The sequence below is a fragment of the Leucoraja erinacea genome, chromosome 3 (assembly GCF_028641065.1).
Source record: "Leucoraja erinacea ecotype New England chromosome 3, Leri_hhj_1, whole genome shotgun sequence".
Lineage (NCBI taxonomy): Eukaryota > Metazoa > Chordata > Chondrichthyes > Rajiformes > Rajidae > Leucoraja > Leucoraja erinaceus.
Genome location: NC_073379.1, coordinates 92778795 through 92802240, shown reverse-complemented (window position 1 = coordinate 92802240; position 23446 = coordinate 92778795). Strand labels below are relative to the sequence as shown.

The following is a 23446-nucleotide window of genomic DNA, read 5'->3' as shown; positions in this document are numbered from 1 at the left end:
AAGTTAGGTCTTTATTCTCTGGAGCGCAGAAGGTTAAGGGGGGACCTGATAGAGGTCTTTAAAATGATGAGAGGGATAGACAGAGTTGATGTGGACAAGCTTTTCCCTTTGAGAATAGGGAAGATTCAAACAAGAGGACATGACTTCAGAATTAAGGGACAGAAGTTTCGGGGTAATATGAGGGGGAACTTCTTTACGCAGAGAGTGGTGGCGGTGTGGAATGAGCTCCCAGTGGAAGTGGTGGAGGCAGGTTCGTTGGTATCATTTAAAAATAAATTGGATAGGCATATGGATGAGAAGGGAATGGAGGGTTATGGTACGTGTGCAGGCAGGTGGGACTAAGGGGAAAAAAATTTGTTCGGCATGGACTTGTAGGGCCGAGATGGCCTGTTTCCGTGCTGTAATTGTTATATGGTTATATGGTTATAATAAAATGTCTTAATTTTGCCATGCCAAGGTGTTAGATAGAAACATAGAAAATAGGTGCAGGAGTAGGCCATTCAATATGATCATGGCTGATCATCCAACTCGGTATCCCATCCCTGCCTGCTCTCCATACCCCCTGATCCCTTTAGCCACAAGGGCCACATCTAACTCCCTCTTAAATATAGCCAATGAACTGGCCTCAACTACTTTCTGGGGCAGAGAATTCCACAGATTCACCACTCTCTGTGTAAAAAATGATTTTCTCACCTCGGTCAGTGTTGTGTTTCCATAAGTGTAATCATTGTGATGGTAATCTCTTTTTGTTCTACTCTTTCAGGAATGATTTGCTTATGGTGTGTCGACAACTGAACATGGAGGAATCAGTTGCAGAGATTATGCATCAATTGGGAGCAGATGAAAATGGGAAGATTTCCTTTGAAGATTTTGCACGTTGTCGTATGCAGCTGGTATCTGAAATAAGAAAAGAAGAAGGGGATCTTTCAGTTAAGTCAGATGAATGTTGCAGAAAAAGAAAATTACGAGATCGAATAGCTTCATGGCCAACCAGCAGTGACAATAGCCTTGGTATGTAATTTGGATAAAGGAAAACATATTTGTGATGGTGTCTCCATTTTGCTGGTAGGATCTTTATTGTGATACAGCTTAATATTTAACAGTATTTGTGACAGATGTTTTTCTTTTATCTTGGGAAACGGCCCTGTTTTTTGTGAGTAATTTTCATATTGTTGAGTAAATACCCGGGTTGTAGCTGTGTTGGAACAGCGTTGCTAAGGATGTGGCAAGTTATGGCACACAAGTCTTGAGTACTATTGCTGGAATGTTGCCAGGGTCCGCTGCCTATGCTGTATCCAATGCCTTTGGATGCTTCTTAATATCACGCGATGTGTATTGAATTGAATATAGACTTCAATCTATTGCAGGTAGACATAAAATGCTGGAGTAACAGTGGGACAGGCAGCATCTCTGGAGAGAAGGAATGGGTGACGTTTTGGGTTGAGATCCTTCTTCACACTGATGTCAGGGGTGTGGGCAGGACAATCTATTGTGCTGGGGTCTATTGGAGGAGGCCAAGTAGGATCCCACTCGGCACTTCTGGAAAAACATTCTTGCAAAGCTTCAGCTTTCTCTTTTGTACTGATGTGCTGAGTGTGGGGATATTTGTGGAGCCTGCTCCTCTGGTGGGTTAAAGCTATAGTGTAGTGGGTACGTGGAAAGCCCGGAATAAAGGCGAGGAGCCAGGTGAATTGTGTAAAGGCTTTAATTAGTACAGTACACTACTCTCTGCTTCAGCAGGAGACTGAAGACCAACTGCCACTCCAACTGCCCCAGCTCTTATACTCATACTTGATATTTTATTTAGCTGGGCCCCATCCCCGGACCAGTCCATTATGTGCCAAGAGGGGTGAACCAGGGAGTAGCCTACTTCCCAGGAACTGCTACAATACAGTCATAGAGTGACTGTTGTTTCCTGAGTGGTTTTAATAAACAATGGATAGACAATAGGTGCAGGAGTAGGCCATTCGGCCCTTCGAGCCAGTGCCGCCATTCTATGTTATGGCTGATCATCCACAATCAAAACATTGTTCACTCTCATTTGCGATTGGGTGTGACAAGACTGCAGAAATTCAATCTGCTCTATTGGTTCTTGGATTACTTTGCCTATTGCATGCTATTTAGGTTGTTTAGCATGCAAATAGTCTAGTAACTTCATTAGGTTGATTCCTCATTTTGAGGTATGCCTGGTGCTGCTCCCGGCATGCTCTTCTGCTCTCTTCATTGAACCAGGTTGATTCCCTAATTTTGATGGTAAAGCGAGATTAGGACATAGAAACATAGAAAATAGGTGCAGGAGTAGGCCATTCGGCCCTTCGAGCCTGCACCGCCATTCATTATGATCATGGCTGATCATCCAATTCAGTATCCTGTACCTGCTAGCCCATGAGGTTACAGGAGACGCTAGACTAAATTGTGTAATCTTGGGCAATAAACAATGCTGGAGGATAGCAGCTGTGGAAGGAAAGGGACACATGATGAACACATCACGTTGAACTGTATTTTCCATGTGAAGACACAATTTCATCTTCACAAAGATTGTGCAATGGTCACTCCTTCCGAGATTGTTGTGCAGAGATGCATCAGTGATGGGTTGATTGGTGAGGACAAAATCCTGCAAGATTTTTTTCCTTTTTCTAGACCAAATTAGATAGTAATATCTTTCAGCATTGGGCCGACTCGCTTAGTGTTGGTGCTGATGAGCCAGTTTTGGTGATGGATGTTGAAGTCTCCCACCCAGAGTGCATTTTGTGCTTTTGCCACTCTGGTTCCACATGGAGTTATATTGATTCATAGAGAGAGAGGGAGAATGTGGTAATCAGCAGAAGGATTCTGTGCCCAAGTTTAGTTTTAGTTTAGTTTAGAGATACAGCACGGAAACATGCCCTTCAGCCTACCTAGTCCACGACGACCATGTATTCAGTTCAGTTTGTTGTCACGTGTACCGAGTTGCGTGCTAGCCAGTCAGCAGAAAGACAATACGAAACAATTGATCCATTTACAGTGCATAGATACATGATTAGGGAATAACGTTTAATGAAAGGTAAAGCCAGCAAAGTCTGATCAAGGATAGTCAGAGGGTCATCAAAGAGGTAGATAATAGTTCAGTACTGCTCTCTGGTTGTGGTAGGATTATTCAGTTGCCTGATAATTCAGTTGCCTAATTTGAGGAAGGACATCCTTGTGATTGAGGCAGTAGGTTCACGAGATTGATCCCTGGGATGGCGGGACTGTCATATGAGGAAAGATTGAAAAGACTAGGCTTGTATTCACTGGAGTTTAGAAGGATGAGGGGGAATCTTATAGAAACATATAAAATTATAAAAGGACTGGACAAGCTAGATGCAGGAAAAATGTTCCCAATGTTTGGCGAGTCCAGAACCAGGGGCCACAGTCTTAGAATAAAGGGGAGGCCATTTAAGACTGAGGTGAGAAAAAACTTTTTCACCCGGAGAGTTGTGAATTTGTGGAATTCCCTGCCTCAGAGGGTATTGGAGGCCAAATCACTGGATGGATTTAAGAGAGAGTTAGATAGAGCTCCAGGGGCTAGTGGAGTCAAGGGCTATGGGGAGAAGGCAGGCAATGGTTATTGATTGGGGACGATCAGCCATGATCACAATGAATGGCGGTGCTGGCTCGAAGGGCCGAATGGCCTCCTCCTGCACCTATTTTCCATGTTTCTAATAGCTGGGAAGAAACTGTCCTGAACCTGGTGGTGTGCATTTTCACACTTCTATACCCTTTGCCTAATGGGAGAGGGGAGCAGAGGGAGTGGCCAGGGTGCAACGTCATTGATTATGCTGCTGGTCCTGCTGGGACAGCGTGAGGTAAGAATTGAGTCAATTGAAGGGAGGCTGGTTTGTGTAATGGTCTGGGCTGCGTCCATAATTCGCTGCAATTTCTTGCGGTCTTGGATGGAGCTGTTCCCAAAACAAACAGCTGTGATGCATCCAGATAAATTGATTTCTATGGTGCATCTGTAGAATTTGGTGAGCGATGTAAGCGAAATGCCAAACTTCCGAAGCCTTCTAAGGAAGTAGAAGCGTTTGTGTGCTTTCTTGGTCGTTGCTTCAATATGAGTGGTCCAGGAGAAGTTGTTGGTGATATTGACTCCTAGGAATTTGAAGTTTTCGACCATCTCTACTATGGCAATGTCAATGTAAACTGGGATACATCTACCGCTTTGCTTCTTGAAGTCAATCACTCTCTCATTTGTCTTGTTGACATTGAGAGAAAGGTTGTTGTCTCGACACCAGGATACAAGGCCATCTCTCTCTTCCTTCTCTCTGTCTATAATCCCCTTTTTTTTAATCAATTACTCCTCTGAAAAAGAGTCCAGACCCAAAACTTTACCTATCTATGTTCTCCACGAATGAGTGCTAGGACGGGATGATGCTGAGGGCTCTTCACTCCGTGTGCATTTGATAGTGTGGAGGGAGCTTCACTCTGCGAATGTGTGACTGGACGATGCGGAGGGAGATTCACTCTGTGCATGTGTCTGACTCTGGGAGGAGTGACAATAGACAGGAGTACGTCATTCGGTCCTTCGAGCCTGCACCGCCATACAATGTGATCATGGCTGATCATCCACAGTCAGTACCCCGTTCCTGCCTTCTCCCATGTACCCTGACTCCGCTATCTTTAAGAGCCCTATCTAGCTCTCTCTTGAAATTATCCAGAAAAACATAGAAACATAGAAAATAGGTGCAGGGGTAGGCCATTCGGCCGTTCGAGCCTGCACCGCAATTCAATATGATCATGGCTGATCATCCAACTCAGTGCAGAGAAGGTTCACCAGACTGATTCCTGGGATGTCAGGACTGTCTTATGAAGAAAGCAGGATAGACTTGGTTTATACTCTCTAGAATTTAGGAGATTGAGAGGGGATCTTATAGAAACTTACAAAATTCTTAAGGGGTTGGACAGGCTAGATGCAGGAAGATTGTTCCTGATGTTGGGGAAGTCCAGGACAAGGGGTCACAGCTTAAGGATAAGGGGGGATTCCTTTGAAACCGAGATGAGAAAAACTTTTTTCTGACAGAGAGTGGTGAATCTCTGGAACTCTCTGCCACAGGGGGTACTTGAGGCCAGTTAATTGGTTATATTTAAGAGGGAGTTAGATGTGACTAAGGGGATCAGAGGGTATGGAGAGAAGGCAGGTACGGGATACTGAGTTGGATGATCAGACATGATCATATTGAATGGCGGTGCAGGCTCGAAGGGCAGAATGGCCTACTCCTGCACCTAATTTCTATGTTTCTATGTTTCTAGTATCCTGTACCTGCCTTTTCTCCATATCCCCTGATCCCTTTAGCCACAAGGCCACATCTAACTGCCTCTTAATTATAGCCAATGAACTGGCCTCAACTACCTTCTGTGGCAGAGAATTCCAGAGATTCACCACTCTCTGTGTGAAAAAGTGTTTCCTCATCTCCGTTCCAAATGGCTTACCCCTTATTCTTAAACTGTGGCCCCTGGTTGTGGACTCCTCCAACATCGGAACATGTTTCCTGCATCTAGTGTGTCCAAACCCTTAATAATCTTACATGTTTCAATAAGAAACCCTCTCATCCTTCTAAATTCCAGAGTAGACAAGCCCAGCCGCTCCATTCTCTCAGTATATGACAGTTCTGCCATCCAGGGAATTAACTTTGTGAACCTATGCTGCACTCCCTCAATAGCAAGAATGGCCTTCCTCAAATTTGGAGACCAAAACTGCACACAATACTCCAGGTGTGGTCTCATAGGACCCTGTACAACTGCAGGACCTCTTTGTTCCTGTACTCAACTCCTCTTGTTATGCAGGCCAACATGCCATTTGCTTTCTCCACTGCCTGCAATATCTTTTTGAATTTGGATTTGATTCCTTTATTGTCATTCAGACCTTTTGGTCTGAAAGAAATTACGTTGCCTGCAGTCATACACAATAACAATAAATAATTAAACATACAATCTGCATGCTTACTTTCATTGACTGATGAACAAGGACCCCCAGATCCCACTTGTACTTCCCCTTTTCCCAACTTGACACCATTTAGATAATAATATTTATTATGGTTGTATAGATAATGTTTTTAAGGCCTTGTCCTGATAGCCATAAAAACCCCGCTGCGACTGTGAATGGCTTTACCTTACACACTCACCGAGCTTCAGTGATAACAAAACGAGCCTTCCATGATGAGTCTTGATTCATTGGCTTTTAATAAGTAATACAAAGCAAAGACATAGTTCATCACACTCCAATCTCAATTGCTGTTCCATTACATCCTAAACTTGCTTTAAATCTGTTTTCTGCAACTCGGGACATGGTTCAGTGCATGATAAAACTCAGTGCCTGTGTGCCTGTGCGGTAAAAAACTGTAAGACATCTCAGTCCCACAAAGTTTAAACTGCAACTAACCTGAAAAGCCCCTAGCTCCACCGAAAGCCGCACCCCTTCACGTAAGCATGCTGATAACAATTAAAGGCAACTAGACAGAATTCATAAAATGCTGATCATAGCTAAATGGCTCCTACAATCTTCCTTCCTGTTTTTGCTACCAAAGTGTATAATTTCACATTTATCCACTTTAAACTGCATCTGCCCACTCGCCCAACATGTCCAAGTCACACTGCATTCTAATAGCATCCTCCTCACAGTTCACACTGCCACCCAGCTTTGTGTCATCTGCAAATTTGCTAATGTTACTTTTAATCCCATCATCTAAATCATTCACATATATTGTAAATAGCTGCGGTCCCAGCACTGAGCTTTGTGGTAGCCCACTAGTCGCTGTCTGCCATTCTGAAAGGGACCCGTTAATCCCTACCTTTTGAACCAATTTTCTATCCATGTCTGCATTCTACCCCCAATACGATGCACCCTCATTTTGCCCACTAATCTCCTATGTGAGACCTTATCAAATACTTTCTGAAATTCCAGGTACACTACACCCACTGGCTCTCCCTTGTCCATTTTCCTAGTTACATCCTCAAAATATTCAAGAAAATTAGTCAAGCATGATTTCCCCTTCGTAAATCCATGCTGACTCGGTCCAATCCTGTTACTGCTATCCAAATGTGCCGCTATTTCATGTTTTATAATTGACTCCAGCATCTTCCCCGCCACCGATGTCAGGCTAACTGGTCTATAATTCCCTGTTTTCTCTCTCCCACCTTTCTTAAAAAGTGGGATAGCATTAGCTACCATCCAATCCACAGGAACTGATCCTGAATCTATAGAACATTAGAAAATGAGCATCAATGCGTCCACAATTTCTAGAGCCACTTCCTTAAGTACGCTGGAATGCAGACCATCAGGCCCTGGGGATTTATCAGCCTTCAATCCCATCAGTCTACCCAACACCATTTCCTGCCTAATGTGGATTTCCTTCAGTTCCTCCGTCACCCGGTGGGCGGCGTGACTCTGGTCAGCAGCGGGCTCTGCAGTCTGTCCACGTTTTATTATTTTCTGTCTGTGTTTTTATGTAGTTTTTGTTATTTTTTGGTGGGGGGGGGGAAACTTTTTAAATCTCTCCCTGCACGGGAGACCTGACCTTTTCTCGTCGGGTTTCCGTTGTCGTTGGGGCCGCAACGAGGAGCGGCCTCCAACAGGAAGAGACCGGGGACTCTGGTGCTACGACTCACCGTCACCGTCGCGGGGCTGGCCGAGTCCGGAGCGGGTGGAGCGGTGGAGGAGCGCTGCTGCTGCTGCTGCTGCTGCTGCTGCTGGTGCGGCCCGACCGGAGAGTCGGAGGCTCCAACGGCAGGTCTGTGGACGGCGGCACCGGGAGCCCGCGGGTCCCTGGAGGGAGACCGCTTTTCAGGGCTCTCGCAACGGCGACTTCCCCCGCCCGAGTTGCGGGGTTGAAGAGCTCCTGGAGCGGGGCCTACATCACTGCCCCGCGCGGCTTGGAATGGCCGCGGGACTCTGCGAGCGCACGCCGGGGGCTCTAACACCAAGACCCGGTGTGCGACCTTGCATCACCCGGTGTGGCTTTAATGGCCGCGGGACAATCGCCATCGCCAGCCGGGGGCTTTGACTTTGACTCTGACATGGGGGGGGGAGAGTGCAGTGGAGAGATAAGTTTATTTGGCCTTCCATCACAGCGATGTGATGGATGTTTATGTAAATTATGTTGTGTCTTGGGTCTATGTGTTTGTAATGTATGGCTGCAGAAACGGCATTTCGTTTGGACCTCAAGGGGTCCAAATGACAATTAAATGTATCTTGTATCTTGTACCCCAGATCCTCTGGCCACTAGTACATGAGGAAGATTGTTTGTCCTCCTTAGTGAAGCCGGCTCCAAAGTACCTGTTCAACTCATCTGCCATTTCCTTGTCCCCCATAATAAATTCACACTTTTATATCTTCAAGGTTCCAACTTTGGTCTTAACTAATTTTTTCCTCTTCACATACCTAAAGAAGCTTTTACTATCCTCCTTTATATTCTTGGCTAGCTTACCTTCATACCTCATCTTTTCTCCCCATATTGTCTTTTTAGTAATGTTCTGTTGTTCTTTTAACATTACCCAATCCTCTAGCTTCCCGCTCATCTTTGCTATGTTGTACTTCTCTTTTATTTTTATACTGTCCCTGACTTCCCTCGTCAGCCACAGTAGCCCCTTACTCCCCTTGGAATCTTTCTTCTTCTTTGGAACGAACTGATCCTGCACTTTCTGTATTATTCCCAGAAATACCTGCCATTGTTGTTCCACTGTCATCCCTGCTAGGGTATCTTTTAAGTCAACTTTGGCCAGCTCCTCCCTCATGGCTCCATAGTCGCCTTTGGTCAACTGTAATACTGACACTTCCGATTTGCCCTTCTCCCTCTCAAATTGTGGATTAGATTAGATTAGATTAGACTTGTTTATTGTCGTTCAGACCGAAAGGTTTTGTTTCCCTGCAGTCACATATAATAGAAAAATGACATACACACATAATCAACACAAATTTAACATCCACCACAGTGAGTTCACCAAACGCCTCCTCACTGTGGTGGAAGGCAAAATCTTAAAGTCTCTGTCTCTTCCCTCTTTGTTCTCCCTCTGCGCCGAGGCGACGGTTCAAACTCCGCGGGTGGTCGCTGCCTCCGCCGCCGCCACAGCTCCGAGGCCGAGTCAGGTCTCCGCTGCCGCCACCACGGTTCCATATTGTAGATTAAAACTTATCATATTGCTGGGTGCTGGGACGTGATGGTGTGGAGGGAGCTTCACTCTTCAAGTGTGTGATAGGACGGTGCAATACAGGGGGATTCATTCTCCGTGTGTGTGGCGGTGCGGAGGGAACTTCACACAACACTGACATGTGCTTTGAGATTTCAAGTCAGTTGAGCACTGCCAGGGCAGTTTTCTCCTGACTCTATCACTGTGCAGCTGCCTCTGCTAGTTCATTCTTACTGGTGGGATCGATGGAGGTGGCGTGTCTGGGACAGTGACTGTAAGGTATGTTTCTGTGAGTATGACTTTGTCAGGCTGTTGCTTGATTAATGTGCTGGGTGATGTGGCAGTTAGAGGGTGATTAAGGTTCTTTGTGTTCTTTGTCTGTATTAAGTATTGCTAATGTAAGATTGTAGGACTTGCCCAGCAGGTCAAGCTGCATGAGTGGAGAGAGAAAAATAATCTTAGCTATTATTACTCAAATGGCAGTACTTCATTTTAATAAAATCATATTGACTCTGCATGGTAGATTAGTTGCTTGATTGCCTGGGGATATGTGTAGGCCAGACTAGGTAAGGATGACAGATTTCCTCCTCCTGAAGGACATTAGTGAAGTAAGTGGGTCCTCGTAACAATCAATGATAGTTCTCATGGTCATCTGCAGAATTTTCAACTTCAGAAAGTTTATTACCATCTGCCATGGGGGGGAATTGAACTCAGATCCCCAGAATTTTGTGCTTAAATTCTAGATTATTAATCCAATGATAATATCACTGCACCATTGCTTTCCCCAGCATTTATAATTAAATAGTGGTTTAGGCCATTTAGGAAAGGTTAAATCTTGAAATGTGGCCAATGCTGGGAGAATACTCAGCAGATGAGGCAGCCCCTGTGGGAAAAACACAGTTCAGGTTGAGGCCCTTGATGGAAGGGCGAAAGAGCCATTTTTAAGAAAGTAATTACAAGCGACAGATAAGGTCATAGGATTAATAGATAGGACAAAGGGAATATCTGTGATGGGTGATGTGGAAGTTAGAGGGTGATTAATGTTCTTTGTATTCTTTGTCTGTATTAAGTATTGCTAATGTAAGACTGTAGGACTTGCCCAGCAGGTCAAGCTGCATGAGTGGAGAGAGAAAACAAATCTCAGCTATTATCACACAAATGGCAGTACTTCATTTTAATGAAATCATATTGACTCTGCATGGTAGACTCTGCATAATCCTTTTGACCTATTTTCTATGGTCCTCGTCACTGCATTCCTATTTCTGAATTGTACAATTTTCCCCATTATCAACATTGGGCTAATTCTCATTATTCTATTTCACCTCCTTTCCTGAAAATCAAGATTTAATTTGAAACTTTTCAGTCTGTGAAATGAATGGGTCATAGCTATACAGCAAGGAAGTGGGTCATTTACCAAACTTGACAATACTGACTATAATGCCATATCCATCCTAGTCCCTTACCCAGCATTTGGGCCCGCACCGATCCCTGAGGCACACCACCAGTCGCAGGCCTCCACTCCGAATAACAACGTTCCACCATTATCTGCTGCTTCCATGAAGCCAATTCTGTATCCAGTTTGTCAGGTCTCTGTGGATCCCATGCATCTAACCTTCCAGAGCAGCCTACCATGTGGAACCTCATCAAAGGCCTTGCTGATGTCCAAAGCGTTTACGTATACAGCCCTGCCTTCGACAGCCTTCTTGGATACTACTTCAAAAAACGTTATCATATTCATGAGACACAATCTCATGCGTAATAAACCATGCTGATCAACCCGTGTGTCCAAATGCATGAAAATCTTATCCTTCAGAATACTCTCCAGTAACTTTCCTACCACAGGCTTACTGGTCAATAATTCCCAGGTTTTTATTTGCAGCCCTTCTTAAATGGAGACACAGCATTAGCCATCCGACATCTCACCCATGTCTAACGATGATTCGTATATCTCAGCCAGGATTTGTGCAATTTCTTCTCCAGTATCCTTGAGCAATTTTCATAAAATCGTAAACATGGTTACACTGCACTTTCAACTTCTTACTTGCTTTTCTTTTCTCCAGGTGCAATGTCAGGAGCCAGAGAGAGTTGGGAGTATGATTCTGGAGCTCGTGATCTTCAGAGCCCAGAACCGCAAACTCATCCAACCATTCAGAAATTATTAGAACGTGGAGGCGTTAACCTGGATCAGCAAGTTGTTCTGCAAAAACTCGTAGCACAGGCTTCAAGCTTGAGCTACCCAATGAGTGGCGGTTACTTGGATTTAGCCAACACAGTAAGTGCTGCTGTTCCTATGTACATCCTTCTCCTTCCCTCTATAAAATGATTGAAGTAAATAGATGGTTTAAGTGCTTACTTGGTATTTAAGGTTTGCTTAGGATATTATATAAAAGTTATTACTTTGGACTACCCATTTGTTTCTAAGTCTTTTTGATCATTACACAATGCAGACATTTACAACTGTCAGCATTTTCTGTAGAAAGGTGCTATTTGGTTGATTGGGTGTGTAAGGAGTGTTTGGTCAATGTGTTAGTTCTTTCTAAAAATCACTGATGTTCTTGCCTGTTTTTTTTTAATGTTTGAGTGGACTTGGAAGGAGGCAATGCTGATAATCGTTGGGGTTTGGGCCTTAGAAGTGGTTGATTGTGCTATGCTATTTGAATCTAAGCTGTGATATCTAAACCTAAGCTCTACATCACTTTTCTATACGTATAGCTATTTGATGTGAACTTTAAGAACATGAAGGCTCAAGGTCACGATTGACCCTGGGTCTCTGGGTGCTGTCTGTGTGGATTTTGCATATATTTGGAGGTAATATTCATGCCTTCCATGGAACAAGTTGAATGACTATATTATCTACTACTCTTATTTTATATACCTCTTGTCAAATCATTTTTTTTAGTCTTTTGCACTCCAGGGAAAATGAAACAAAATTTTCCAATTTTTCCCCATAACTGAAGTTCTTCAATTCAGGCAATAGCCAAGTGAAGCTCCGCTGTACTCTCTCCAGCTCAAGCCAGCATGTTACGATCTGAACTGCATACAATAAATACTCCCAAGAATGATCTAACCAATGTTTTGTGAAGGTGTAATGTAAGGTCCCAACTTTTATATTTTATGCCCTGACCTCTGAAAGCAAGCATGCCGTATGCCATCTTCATCACATGTATTACCCATGTTGACTCATTCTTGAATCTGTGGGTTAAATTCTGCACCATGCAAGCCCTTTATGCTGGCAATTCCAGTCAATACTGAGAAAGTTAAAATTCCCCATTACTATAACTCTATTGTGCTTGCGCCTTTCTGCAATTTGTGATTTCCCAATTTCTTACGTTCTTACCTGAACACTGTATATGCCTTGAGAGTTACTCAATTCCAGTTGCCTTCACCTGCAATGTGTCTCCTTTTCTTCTTGAACAAACATTCAATATCATTTGTTTTCCAAAGTTCCGATCCTGTATTCTGTTCCTCGGGTTCTCATTGACTATTTGGAGCTCTCCACAATATTCTGTTTAGGTCCTGCCTGATATTCTCCCGAATCAGAAGTGTGACTCCCCCTTCCACTTTGCATCCCCCTATGTCCCATCTGGAACTTCCATAGCCTGGAATATTAAGGTGCGATTCACATTCTTCCCACAACCATGTTTTGTAATTGCAATAATCTCATATACCAAGTGCTTCTACATGCTTTATCTGCTTTAGTGTTCTCCAAAGAAACAACTGGTGGAATGAGAGCAGTGGAAATGGGATGAAAGATGAGGACCAGGTGAACTCTGTTCTGTTTTAGGGAGGGATTGGGAGTGCAGAACTGCAGGAAACAGGAGACACTGGTGTGAGCTCCTTCCATAAGGGTGGGGAGGAAGTGAAACCACATTAACTGAAGAAAGAGGGCATCACATGCTTTTGTTCTCCAATACCTCAAACCTTGGTTACTATCTCAAGTGTTTCTCCTGCAGCTGATTCATCTGCCAATCATCCCTCAATCCATCTGTCACTTGCTAATTTTGCTCCTTTCCTTTACCTCAACTTTCCCTTCTGGTTTCCTCTGCTTTACTCATCAAACTGAAGAAAGATCCTAACCATATGCCCATTGCCAGCCATAGCTCTCAATGTTGTTGGTAATGGTGTAGCTATTAATTCTTGAAGGTACCTTCAATTACATCATCAATGTAGTTGTATGATTTGGAAGATATATCAGCAAACTTGATACTTTTTCTAAATTCCTGATTGCATTGTGAAGGTTGCCAAGTTTTGCAATGTCTTCAGCAACCCTGCAGATGGAGCACTGTGACAACACACAGTCTACAGATGGATCAGTCCAACCCAGAATAGATTTCTACTTTCCAAATAAACACTTATATCCACCTAAATCTTATTGGTTTCCTTCTCTGGCAACAGTGTCCTGCTGATTGTCTGTCACCCACAGGAAGACCAGAGCATTGGCAGAAGAATATGGAATTTGAATGTTAAATTGGTGACCCGAGGAAATATCAAGGCATTGCAAAGGTTGGACAACCGAAACCCCTCTTTGATTCCCTGATGTATGTGGGGAAGGTGATCAAGGCGAAGACCATGAAAATCTTCATCCTTAGATTTAGAAACTACAAGAGCAAGTGGGACCGTTGGGCCCCGTTCCCCTAACGCAATATTCCACCACTCACACATAGCCCCTAACTGCGCAGGCATGGCTCATTTCCCCTCATCCCCCAGCACTCCCTACCCCTCTTTACTCTCCCTCTTCTTTCCCCTCCCCTCCCCCACTTCCTCTACCCTTGTCACTCCCTCCCTCTCTCCATCCATGAAAAGCAGCATTTGCAGTTCCTTCCTCCAAAGGTCATTCGTTGTTAGCTGTGGTTTAGATCCCGTTGACTTGACGATTAGACCAGTGTGTGTGCGTGTGGCTGTCCAGCAACCCGACTCCCTTCCTCCCTCTGCCCACTCCGCTCGGCCCGTCCCTACCCACCTTCCTGCTTGCCTGCTCGCAGCCGCCGCGGGGTGGGGGGGGGGGGGGGGGTGGGGTTGTGTTGGTGCGTCACGGTGGGCACCACAAGTTTCGATGAACTGGTGGAGAAGATCTCCGAGTGGGCCGTGAGGGTGTTTCTGCAGCAGTGGTGGAGGAGACGGGCCCAGTCTCACTGCCTGCGGTCGCTCCGTCAGAAAGTTCAGGATCCAATCGCATATCGGCGAGCTGAGGCCTAGCTGGTGGAGTTTGGTGGTGAGCTTGGTGGGGATGCAGAGCTATAGTCTATGAAGAGCATTCTCATGTACGTGCCCTGTCTATCCAGGTGAGTCAGGACAGTGTGAAGAGCCAGAGAGATGGCATCCTCTGTTGATCTATTTGCCTTGTATGCAAATTGATGAGAGTCCAGTGAGGCAGGGATGCTGGATTTGATGTGGGAGAGGCCCAGCCTTTCGAAGCACTTCATTGGGATTGGAGTTAGGGCAACCGGACGGTAGTCATTCAGGCTGGTGACTTTAGACTTTTTCGGCACCGGCACTATGGTGGCTTTTTTCAGGCACTTGGGGACTGTTGCCAGAGATAGAGATAGATTGAAGATTCTCGTGAATACCTCCGCCAGCTGTACAGCACAGTCTGGCCGGGGTTATTCCACTCCTGGTGGTGTTGCCAGTTTCGAAGTGGGCAAAGAAGGTGTTTAACTCATTGGCCAGTGCGATATCACCGTGGGGGCAGGCGGGGCTGCTCTTGTAGTCAGTGATGTCCCTGACACCCTGCCACATGCTTCTGGTGTCCGCGGGTTTGAAGTGGTCTTCCACCCTTTGCCTGTGGATGTCTTTGGCCTTTTTTATGCCTTTGTTCAGGTTCGACCTGGCCGCACTGTAGGCAGAAGTGTCCCTGGATTTAAAGGCATTGTGGCGTGCCCTTAGCAGATCCTGAACCTCCTTGTTCATCCAGGGTTTCTGGTTTGGGAACATCTTTATTTGCTTGTCCACTGTGACAGTCTCCACACAGCAGTTGATGTAGGAGAGCACAGTGGATGTGTACTGCTCCAAGTCTACCTCTGTAACACTGGTAGCCTGTTGTGCAAACAGGTCCCAGTCGGTGCGATCAAAGCAGTCCTGGAGTTGTAGGGTGGCGTCCTCGGGCCATATTTTGACCGTCCTTATTGCAGGTTTGGTCTTGCGGATGAGGGATTTGTATGCAGGCAGTAGAAATAGTGAGAGGTGATCGGATTGTCCCAGGGATGGGCAGGGGAGAGCTCTGTATGCGTCCTTGAAGTTGGTGTACACTTTATCCAGCGTGTTTGAGCCCCTGGTAGGGCACTGCACATGCTGGTGGAATTTGCGGAGTGCGGCTCGTAGGTCGACCTGATTAACCTACGGGCACACCGCGACGCCCTGTGTCTCCCTTTCAAGGCAGATGCTAAAAATGCATTTCGTTGTCTCTGTACTGTACACTGACAATGACAATAAATTGAATCATTTCATTTTTTTTTTCATTTCATTAAATTCCCCTGCAACAATGAAGGCACCGTCGGGGTGAGCATCCTGCTGCTTACTGATGGCCGAGTGCAGCTGTGCTAGCGCTAGGTTAGCATTAGCCTGTGGTGGGATGTATATGGCCATGATGATAGCCACAGTAAACACCCGAGGCAGGTAAAACGGCCTACACTAATCACTAGGTATTCCAGGTCTAGGGAACAGTAGCTCTCTACTGTAGTGTGGTTGGTGCACCAGTCATTGTTGATGTAAATGCGAGCCCGCCACCCTTGCTCTTACCGGAGTCCTTTGTTCTATCCGCACGATGCAGTTGGTTAGGTCCACAGCCCCACCGGGAACCAGCGCGCTGAGCCAGGTCTCTGTGAAGGGATCTTTCAGGGATCGCTGGGTGTTGATCCAGAGTCTTACCTCATCCAGCTTGTTGGTGAGTGACTGGACATTTGCGAGAAAGACGCTATGGAGTGATGGTCTTTGTGGAGCCCTCGTAGCTTGTCCTGCACCCCCGCTCGCCTTCCACGTTTCTGTTTTCTCTCCCGGCGCCTACCCTCCTGGTTCTGCCCAGCTCCATCGGGATTTCAGTGAGGGTGCTGTAGTACTCACAAGCCAGTTTCTCGCAGCCACGTCCGATATTGAGCAGTTCCGTGAGGCTCCATGTGCGACCCGTCGGGATTACGATGCAGGTCCTGTGTTTCCTCGTGCTGGAGGTGAGTTTCTTACTGTGATTTCTGGGGGTTTCTAGGGGTTCTCGGGGTTCTGAGGTTTTTAAATACCTTATTTTCACAGCCTCGCTCAGTACCGGGCTGCTCCGAACTTACCCGGACCTGGGAGCGCAAAGCCGCTGCGTCTGAACGTGCCGCCATCTTTCCACTGGAAAGTGACTGTTGACTGCAAGCTCGTGATCACCCTTGCAGACTGCAAAGCGGGCACACAAGTTAATTGTTTTTTCCAACAGAGAAACTGTATTTAATTGCGCTAATTGGTAGTAGCACAAGTAGATCACTGTGCAAATTAATTGAAACGAGCTAATTTTGCTATTGTTTCATTTGATGATTTTCTATGTTTTTCTGAAACCCTGTAAATCTCTCTGAGAAAGTCTTGTGGTCATTTTTCATCCTCCAGGTATTAATTTCCAGTGATTTCTATGAAATTTGCCTTCAGTTGGATGGATGTTGCAATATTGCATATACCAGTGGAGTGTAGAAAAATTAATAAGTGTTGTAAAGCAACAGTTCAGAACATGGGGAATAGAGGAATCCAACAGAAATCGACTGACCTAATTCACAAAACAAACTAATCAGAATTCAAGAAGATGAGGATAATGAACAAGGAGGGTGACCACAATAATAATGAGCAAGAACAAAAGAATTAGGTGTGAAGATGGAATGTATGAACACCTGAATGCAGATGATTTGGAAAAGCCGCAAATTAAATGATGTGGCATGCATGGGATGAAATAGTAAACTGAGATGTCTACAAGTTAACGTGACTGGAAATACAATCAAAATATGAAGCAAAACTGATAACGTTCAAAGTAAATTAAGCAAAATAGCTATGTTGCACCAGCACTGCATCTTCCGCCTACTTAATTTGAGAATAACTCATGAAAACTATTCACAAAATGGATATCACTCCAAGGAGGTGACAAAGATCATAACCTTGCATCAACGTTTCACAAAGTCACAGCATAAAGATGGTCGGGTTGAGCCTAGCTTTTGTATACAAGATTGTCAAACAAGGGTCCGAAATATCATGAATAGGATATCACCAAGATTGTGGGGATCCTTGATAAATGCCACCATCTTGAGGCAGCGACTCATGTCGATACTTTCAATGGCGGGGAGAGCTCTGGCTATGATTGACTGGGCTGTTCCTAACATACTCTGTAGCCCCTGTCGTGGTTTAGAGACACAAAGTTGGATAAGAGGACACAGACACGGAGAATTCTTCAAGAAGACTAAAGCCTTTATTTGCAAACATCGGCTGGAACATTTGTAGATGACACCACCTCTAATTGCTCTCCTATTCACAGAATCTGGGAGCATTTTAATTACAGTTTTTTCAGCCATATCTTCTCTACCTTATCATGCAAGCTGTACTCCTATCGCATCAATCTATCTTTGATTCTAGTATTCTATGTCTCGCCACCATTAACTTCCGAACTTGGTTCAGTCTTATTAAACTTTACATTTCCCCTCGTATCTCTTCCTCTTTTGCCACCCTTAAATTCCAAACTGTTACTCTAATCTCCCAGCTGTATCTACTTTGCCACCATTATGTTTTAGCCACAGCTAAGGTTACACACACCATATTATAATGTTACATATTAGTTTATGTTGAGTACAAAGATACAAATGTATTTATTAAGAATACAAAGGTGCAAAAGTATAAATAAGTAACTTGTTTAGTGTCTCGATTACTGTATAACTGCACTTCCTCTCCGGAAGTGGCGGCGCTGGGAACGGCTGCGGCTCGCCTGCAGTCCGTTTGTCTTTTACCTTTTTGTGTTGTTTTTTTTCGTTTTGTCTAGTTATGTTTTTGGTTTCTAGGCTGTGTTTATGTGGGGAGGGTGGTGGGGGGTGAAACGGGGGCTGCTGTCACTCCTTTCGGGGGAATACGACCTTTCTGTCGTATCTCCCTTCTTTGCCTCCGTCTACGCTGAGGCCTAGCGGAGCCGGCGACCTCGGGACTCTGGAGGCAGCTGACAGGACCTCGTCCTGGGGTCGCTCCCGGCCCAGCCCGGGATGGAACGGTGCTCCCGTGAGAGCGGCCTGGTGAGGAGCTGGAACGGTGAACAGCGCTCCCGCTGGAGTGGCCCAGCCCGAGGGAGGAACGGCACTCCCGTCGGAGTGGCCCAGCTCGAGGGTGGAACGGTACTCACGTGAGGGCGATCCAGGGCTCAGGGGCGACTGCGCTCAGGTTGAAAATTCTTCGGTGACGGTGGTGACAATTTATCCTGTCGTCGGTTGACGTAGGTGTTGTCGTAGGTTGATGTAGGTGTTGTAGGTGAATTTCATTAAATTTAGTCCCCGCCTAAAGAGTTGCCTAAGTGGGACAGGTCCATAAGAAAGTGGAAGTGCTGGGACTCCTCCTTTGTGATTACATGTCTGCTGGTACAGGTCATCTGAGATGTTAAAGCCCAGGATTTTGAAACTGCTAAAGGGCACACTTAGGCTATTTTCATAGTATGTAGCAGGTAGATCTAAAAAACCGGGGATATGCACCCCCCTGCACTGATGTAAAGGACTTTGAAATAGAATCATGTTTTTTAACAACTATAGAAAAAAATTGACTTGTCTTGCTACCGGCGACTGCAACAAAATTTTCACCTGGCGGAACCACGTGGAAAAGGTTTTCCTACGAGAGTAGGGAAGATTCAAGCCAGGGGACTGACATGTCATCAAAGGGACTGAAGTTTACTCGTAACATGGGGGGGCTTCTTTACCCAGAGAGTGGTAGCTGTGGAACGGGAGCTCCAGTGAGAGCGGCATGGTGAGGGGCTGGTTCGTGGCCCATCCCGAAAAGGAACGGATACTCCCGATGGAGTGGCCCAGCCCGAGGGAGGAATGGCACTCCTGTCGGAGTGGCCCAGCCCGAGGGAGGAACGGCACTCCCGCTGGAGTGGCCCAGCCCGAGGAAGGAACGGCACTCCCGTCGGACAGTGGCCCAGTCGAGGGTGACGAAGGTGTTGTCGTAGGTGACGGGCGATCCGGTGAATTTCATTGGGACGGTGCTGGCAGTCGCCTGGGACGAAGTTCTGGGGGCGGGTCCATAAGAAAGTGGTTCAGCCGCGGACCGGCTCCTTTGTAATTACTGGTCTGGAGGTACAGGTCTTCTGAGATGTTTAAGGCCAGCATTTTGAAACTGCTAAAGGGCCCACTTCGGTGATTTTGCGGTCGTGCAGGTCGCCGAAATCGCCGGGGTGGGGAATCGCCTCAGCATAGATTTTGAGATAGAGGGATTAGACAACAACCCTAAGATTTTTGCCTACACCACAGTGAGGAGGTGTTTGGAGGACCTCACTGTGGTGGATGTTAATTTGTGTTTATTGTTGTTATTATTGTATCATTGTATGTATGACTGCAGGCACAAAATTTCGTTCAGACCGTAAGGTCTGAATGACAATAAAGGAAATTCAATTCAATTCAAGGAGACGACTCACGACCGTACAGGCGACACCCCGGCAACCATGTGGTGACAGCATAGTCGCCTGTAGTCACCTACAAAATAGTGGGTCAGGCCCTTAACTCTCTCCACTGCTGACCCACCAATGAAAACTGATACGTAGTCTCCAAACATCCCCCTTCTAAAGTAAACAATTAGTTTCTTGTGTTTTTTTGACGTTCATCATGAGATGGTTGTTGCAGTGCCACTCAACCAGGTGTTTTATCTCTACCCTGTATGCTGACGCATCGCTGCTCGTGATTCAGCCAACAACAGTAGTGTTGTTGGTGAATTTATAGATGGCATTTGAGCTGTGCTTAGCCACAGAGTAAAGAGTTGCCACGGTGTAAGGAGCAGTGGAATTAGCGCACATTCTCAAAGTGCATCTGTGTTGCAGGCGAGTGATGTTGCTGATCTGCACTGATTGAGGTCTGGTGAAGTCAAGCATCCAGTTGCAAAGGGAGATACCGAGGTTCATGTCTTGGTAATGAGTTTTGATGGGATGATGGTATTGAATGTCGAGCTGTTGTTGATGGCCTGTAGTATGTGTTCCAGATGGATCTAAGCAGAGAGCAATTGAGATAGCAGCTGCTGTTGACCTATTGTGACAATAAAAAAATTGAAGCAGATCCAGGTAATTTCTGAGGCAGAAGTTGATTCACGCCATTACCAGCTTCTCAAAGCATTCCATTCTGGTGAATGTAAGTGCGGCTGAACAGAGGTCATTGAGGCAGGTCACCATCCTCTTTTTGTCCTTTTGTAGCCAGTCAGAACCTCAGTCTGCTGAAGCAAGACATTGAAGATGTCCTTGAATATTCCAGCCAGTTGATCCTCATAGATCTTTAGCAATTATGTAATTTTATGTAAAATTTGTTCTGCATTTCTGTGTGAATGGAAGATGTGCTGAGTGACCTCTTACTGTACTGCGATTTTCTGATTCTGTATCTTGATGAATATTGTGAACCACTTACTTGCTCATATAGATCTGAGATTCACAGTATCCGTTAAAAATATAATGGGTTCCTCTGAGCTAATGACTAAATGTTCTATCCTTACGGAGAACCAGGTTGTAACATGAAATTATTTTATTAAATATAAACTCACACGGATACAGATTTTAAATAGTTAACATTAATTTTTGAAACAATGGCAGGAAAAGATGCAGACTATTAATGGACCCACCCAACTAAATTTCATAAATATTTGAAAAAAAATGGGATAGCCAAAATCCAATTATGTTCAGTATATTACTAGGCTTAGTCAACTTCCATTCTGCTGTGGAATGCATTCATTCCGATAACTTCAAAGTAGGTTCAGCAATTCTTAAAAATTTGCAAATTCTCATCAGGTGTGAAATACAAATTTAAGCAGTGCAGAATGTTATGACTGGGTTAAAATGGCTCTCTTGTTTCAGGGGGCATAACATTACACTGATGCTTGTTAACTGAATGCAAGAAATCTATTAGCAGATTAATTATTTCTACTTTTACTGTTTATATATTTAGCAGAGGTGCAGATGAGATGGAAGAAGCATTCATTTCAAACATAACTTCAAAGGAGATGAATTTGTCCAATACGTATTTCTCTTTCATTCTCTTTATGGCAGTCATGAACAACATTTAGCCCATTTGCCACTCCCAATCCACACTAGCTAACTGAGACAAAACCAGCTCTTCATCAGTGGGCCTTTGTCCTGCCCAAATAGTAACTGTAACAGCTGGTTATGAGACATAGACTGGGTTTAGCCATACTGCATGGAAACGGGCCATGGGAAGGCAACAAAGATTGTCCAGCCTGTGTTTAGCCCTTATCCCTCTGAACCTTTCCTATCTATGTACGTCCAAGTGTCTTTAAAATGTTGTTATAGTACCTGCCTCGGGTAGCTCCTCTGACAGTTTTGTTTGTATTCCAACGAACCTCTGAATGAAAAAGTTGCCCATTGGGCTCCTATAAAATCCTACCCCTCTCGCTTAAACCTTTGTCCTGTGGTGTTTGATTCTCCTCCCCTGCTTCATGTACTCAGTGCATTTGTCCTATTTATTTCCCCTCCTGATTCTATACACCTCTTTCACCCCTCAGCTTTCTGCGCTCCAATAAAGACCTACCCTGCCCAACTCAGCCCCTCAAATCCTAGCAACATCCTCCTAAATATTCTCTGCCCTCTTTCACAGCTTAATGACATCTTATAAGGTGACCAAAAACTGACACTGTGCTCCAAATGTGACCTCACCAATAGTCCTGTAGAACTGTAACATAATGTCCCAACTTCTTAACTCAATAGGGAGGTTGCACGGCAGTGAGGTCACGACCCGTGACCCGTACTGTTGCCACGTAACGCCAACTGGAGTACACGCGATGAACTGCAGGTAAGCATTTACCAAGGCTTACAATGTAACGGACCTGTTAAAAACTGCCAAAATTGTCCATTTTTGCGCTGTAAATAATTGTGGAAATCGAGGTAACCATGAGAAACATCTATCCTACTTCAGAATTCCAAAAGTGAGAAGAAATGATGGTAGAGAGAAGCGACACCTGAAGGGACAACAACAGCTAAAGTGATTGGCGAACATTGGCCGTGCAGATATCAAGATTGAAAATATTGGGAATTATCGCGTTTGCTCACTGCATTTCACCAAACGTAAGGCAATATTTGTGTTTTTTCTTGATTACTTTGTTATCTAAAAAGTTTCAGAAGTGATAAATCTGGCTGTAAAATTTTAAAATCGCCCATGGTTCTCAAGCTAAATTTATCGTTCAAAAAATCATTTTTCAATTACATTTTACTCAGATGCAAGCCAAGGAATGGCATAATTGTTAGCTGTTAATTGGACATAATCAATCTCAGCAAATTGACAATATCTTTGAAAGGGAGTGAGCTGTCAGGACATTTTATTATTATTTGCCAAAATATACATTTCAATAGCATAATGATAGAAAACTTACTTTTCCACACACCCCTCGTAAGTCTGGAGATTTTTTTAATGATAAATTTAGCTTCAGAAGCATTTTCTTTTTGCACGCACAAACCCACTTGAGAACCATGGATGATTTAAAAATTTTACAGCCAGATTTATCACTTCTGAAACTTTTTTGATACGAAATGAATCAAGGAAAAACACACATATTGCCTTACTTTTGATGAAATGCAGTGAGCAAACGTGATAATTCCAAATATTGTCAAACTTGATATCTGCACGGTCAGTGTTCACCAACCACTTTAGCTGTTGTTGTCCCTTCAGGTGTCGCTTCTCTCTACCATCATTTCTCCTCACTTTTGGAATTCTGAAGTAGGATAGATGTCTCCCATGGTTACCTCGAATTCCTCAATTATTTACAGCGCAAAAATTGACAATTTCAGCAGTTTTTAACAGGTCCGTTACATTGTAAGCCTTGGTAAATGCTTACCTGCAGTTCATCGCATGGAGTATACTCTGGAATTTAGAAGGATGATAGGGAATCTTATTGAAACATATAAGATAATTAAGGGTTTGGACACGCTACAGGCAGGAAACATGTTCCTGTTGTGGGGGGAAGTCCAGAACCAGGGGCCACAGTTTAAGAATAAGAGGTAAGCCAATTGGAATGGAGATGAGGAAACAATTTTTCACACAGAGAGTTGTGAGTCTGTGGAATTCTCTGCCTCAGTGGGCAGTGGAGGCAGGTTCTCTGGATACTTTCAAGAGAG

General features: G+C 44.7%; 1 pseudogene; it reads left to right on the top strand.

Annotated features, from left to right (window-relative positions):
- Positions 1-23446, top strand: part of LOC129695831 (colorectal mutant cancer protein-like) — a 130561-nt pseudogene that overhangs the window by 6297 nt on the left and 100818 nt on the right.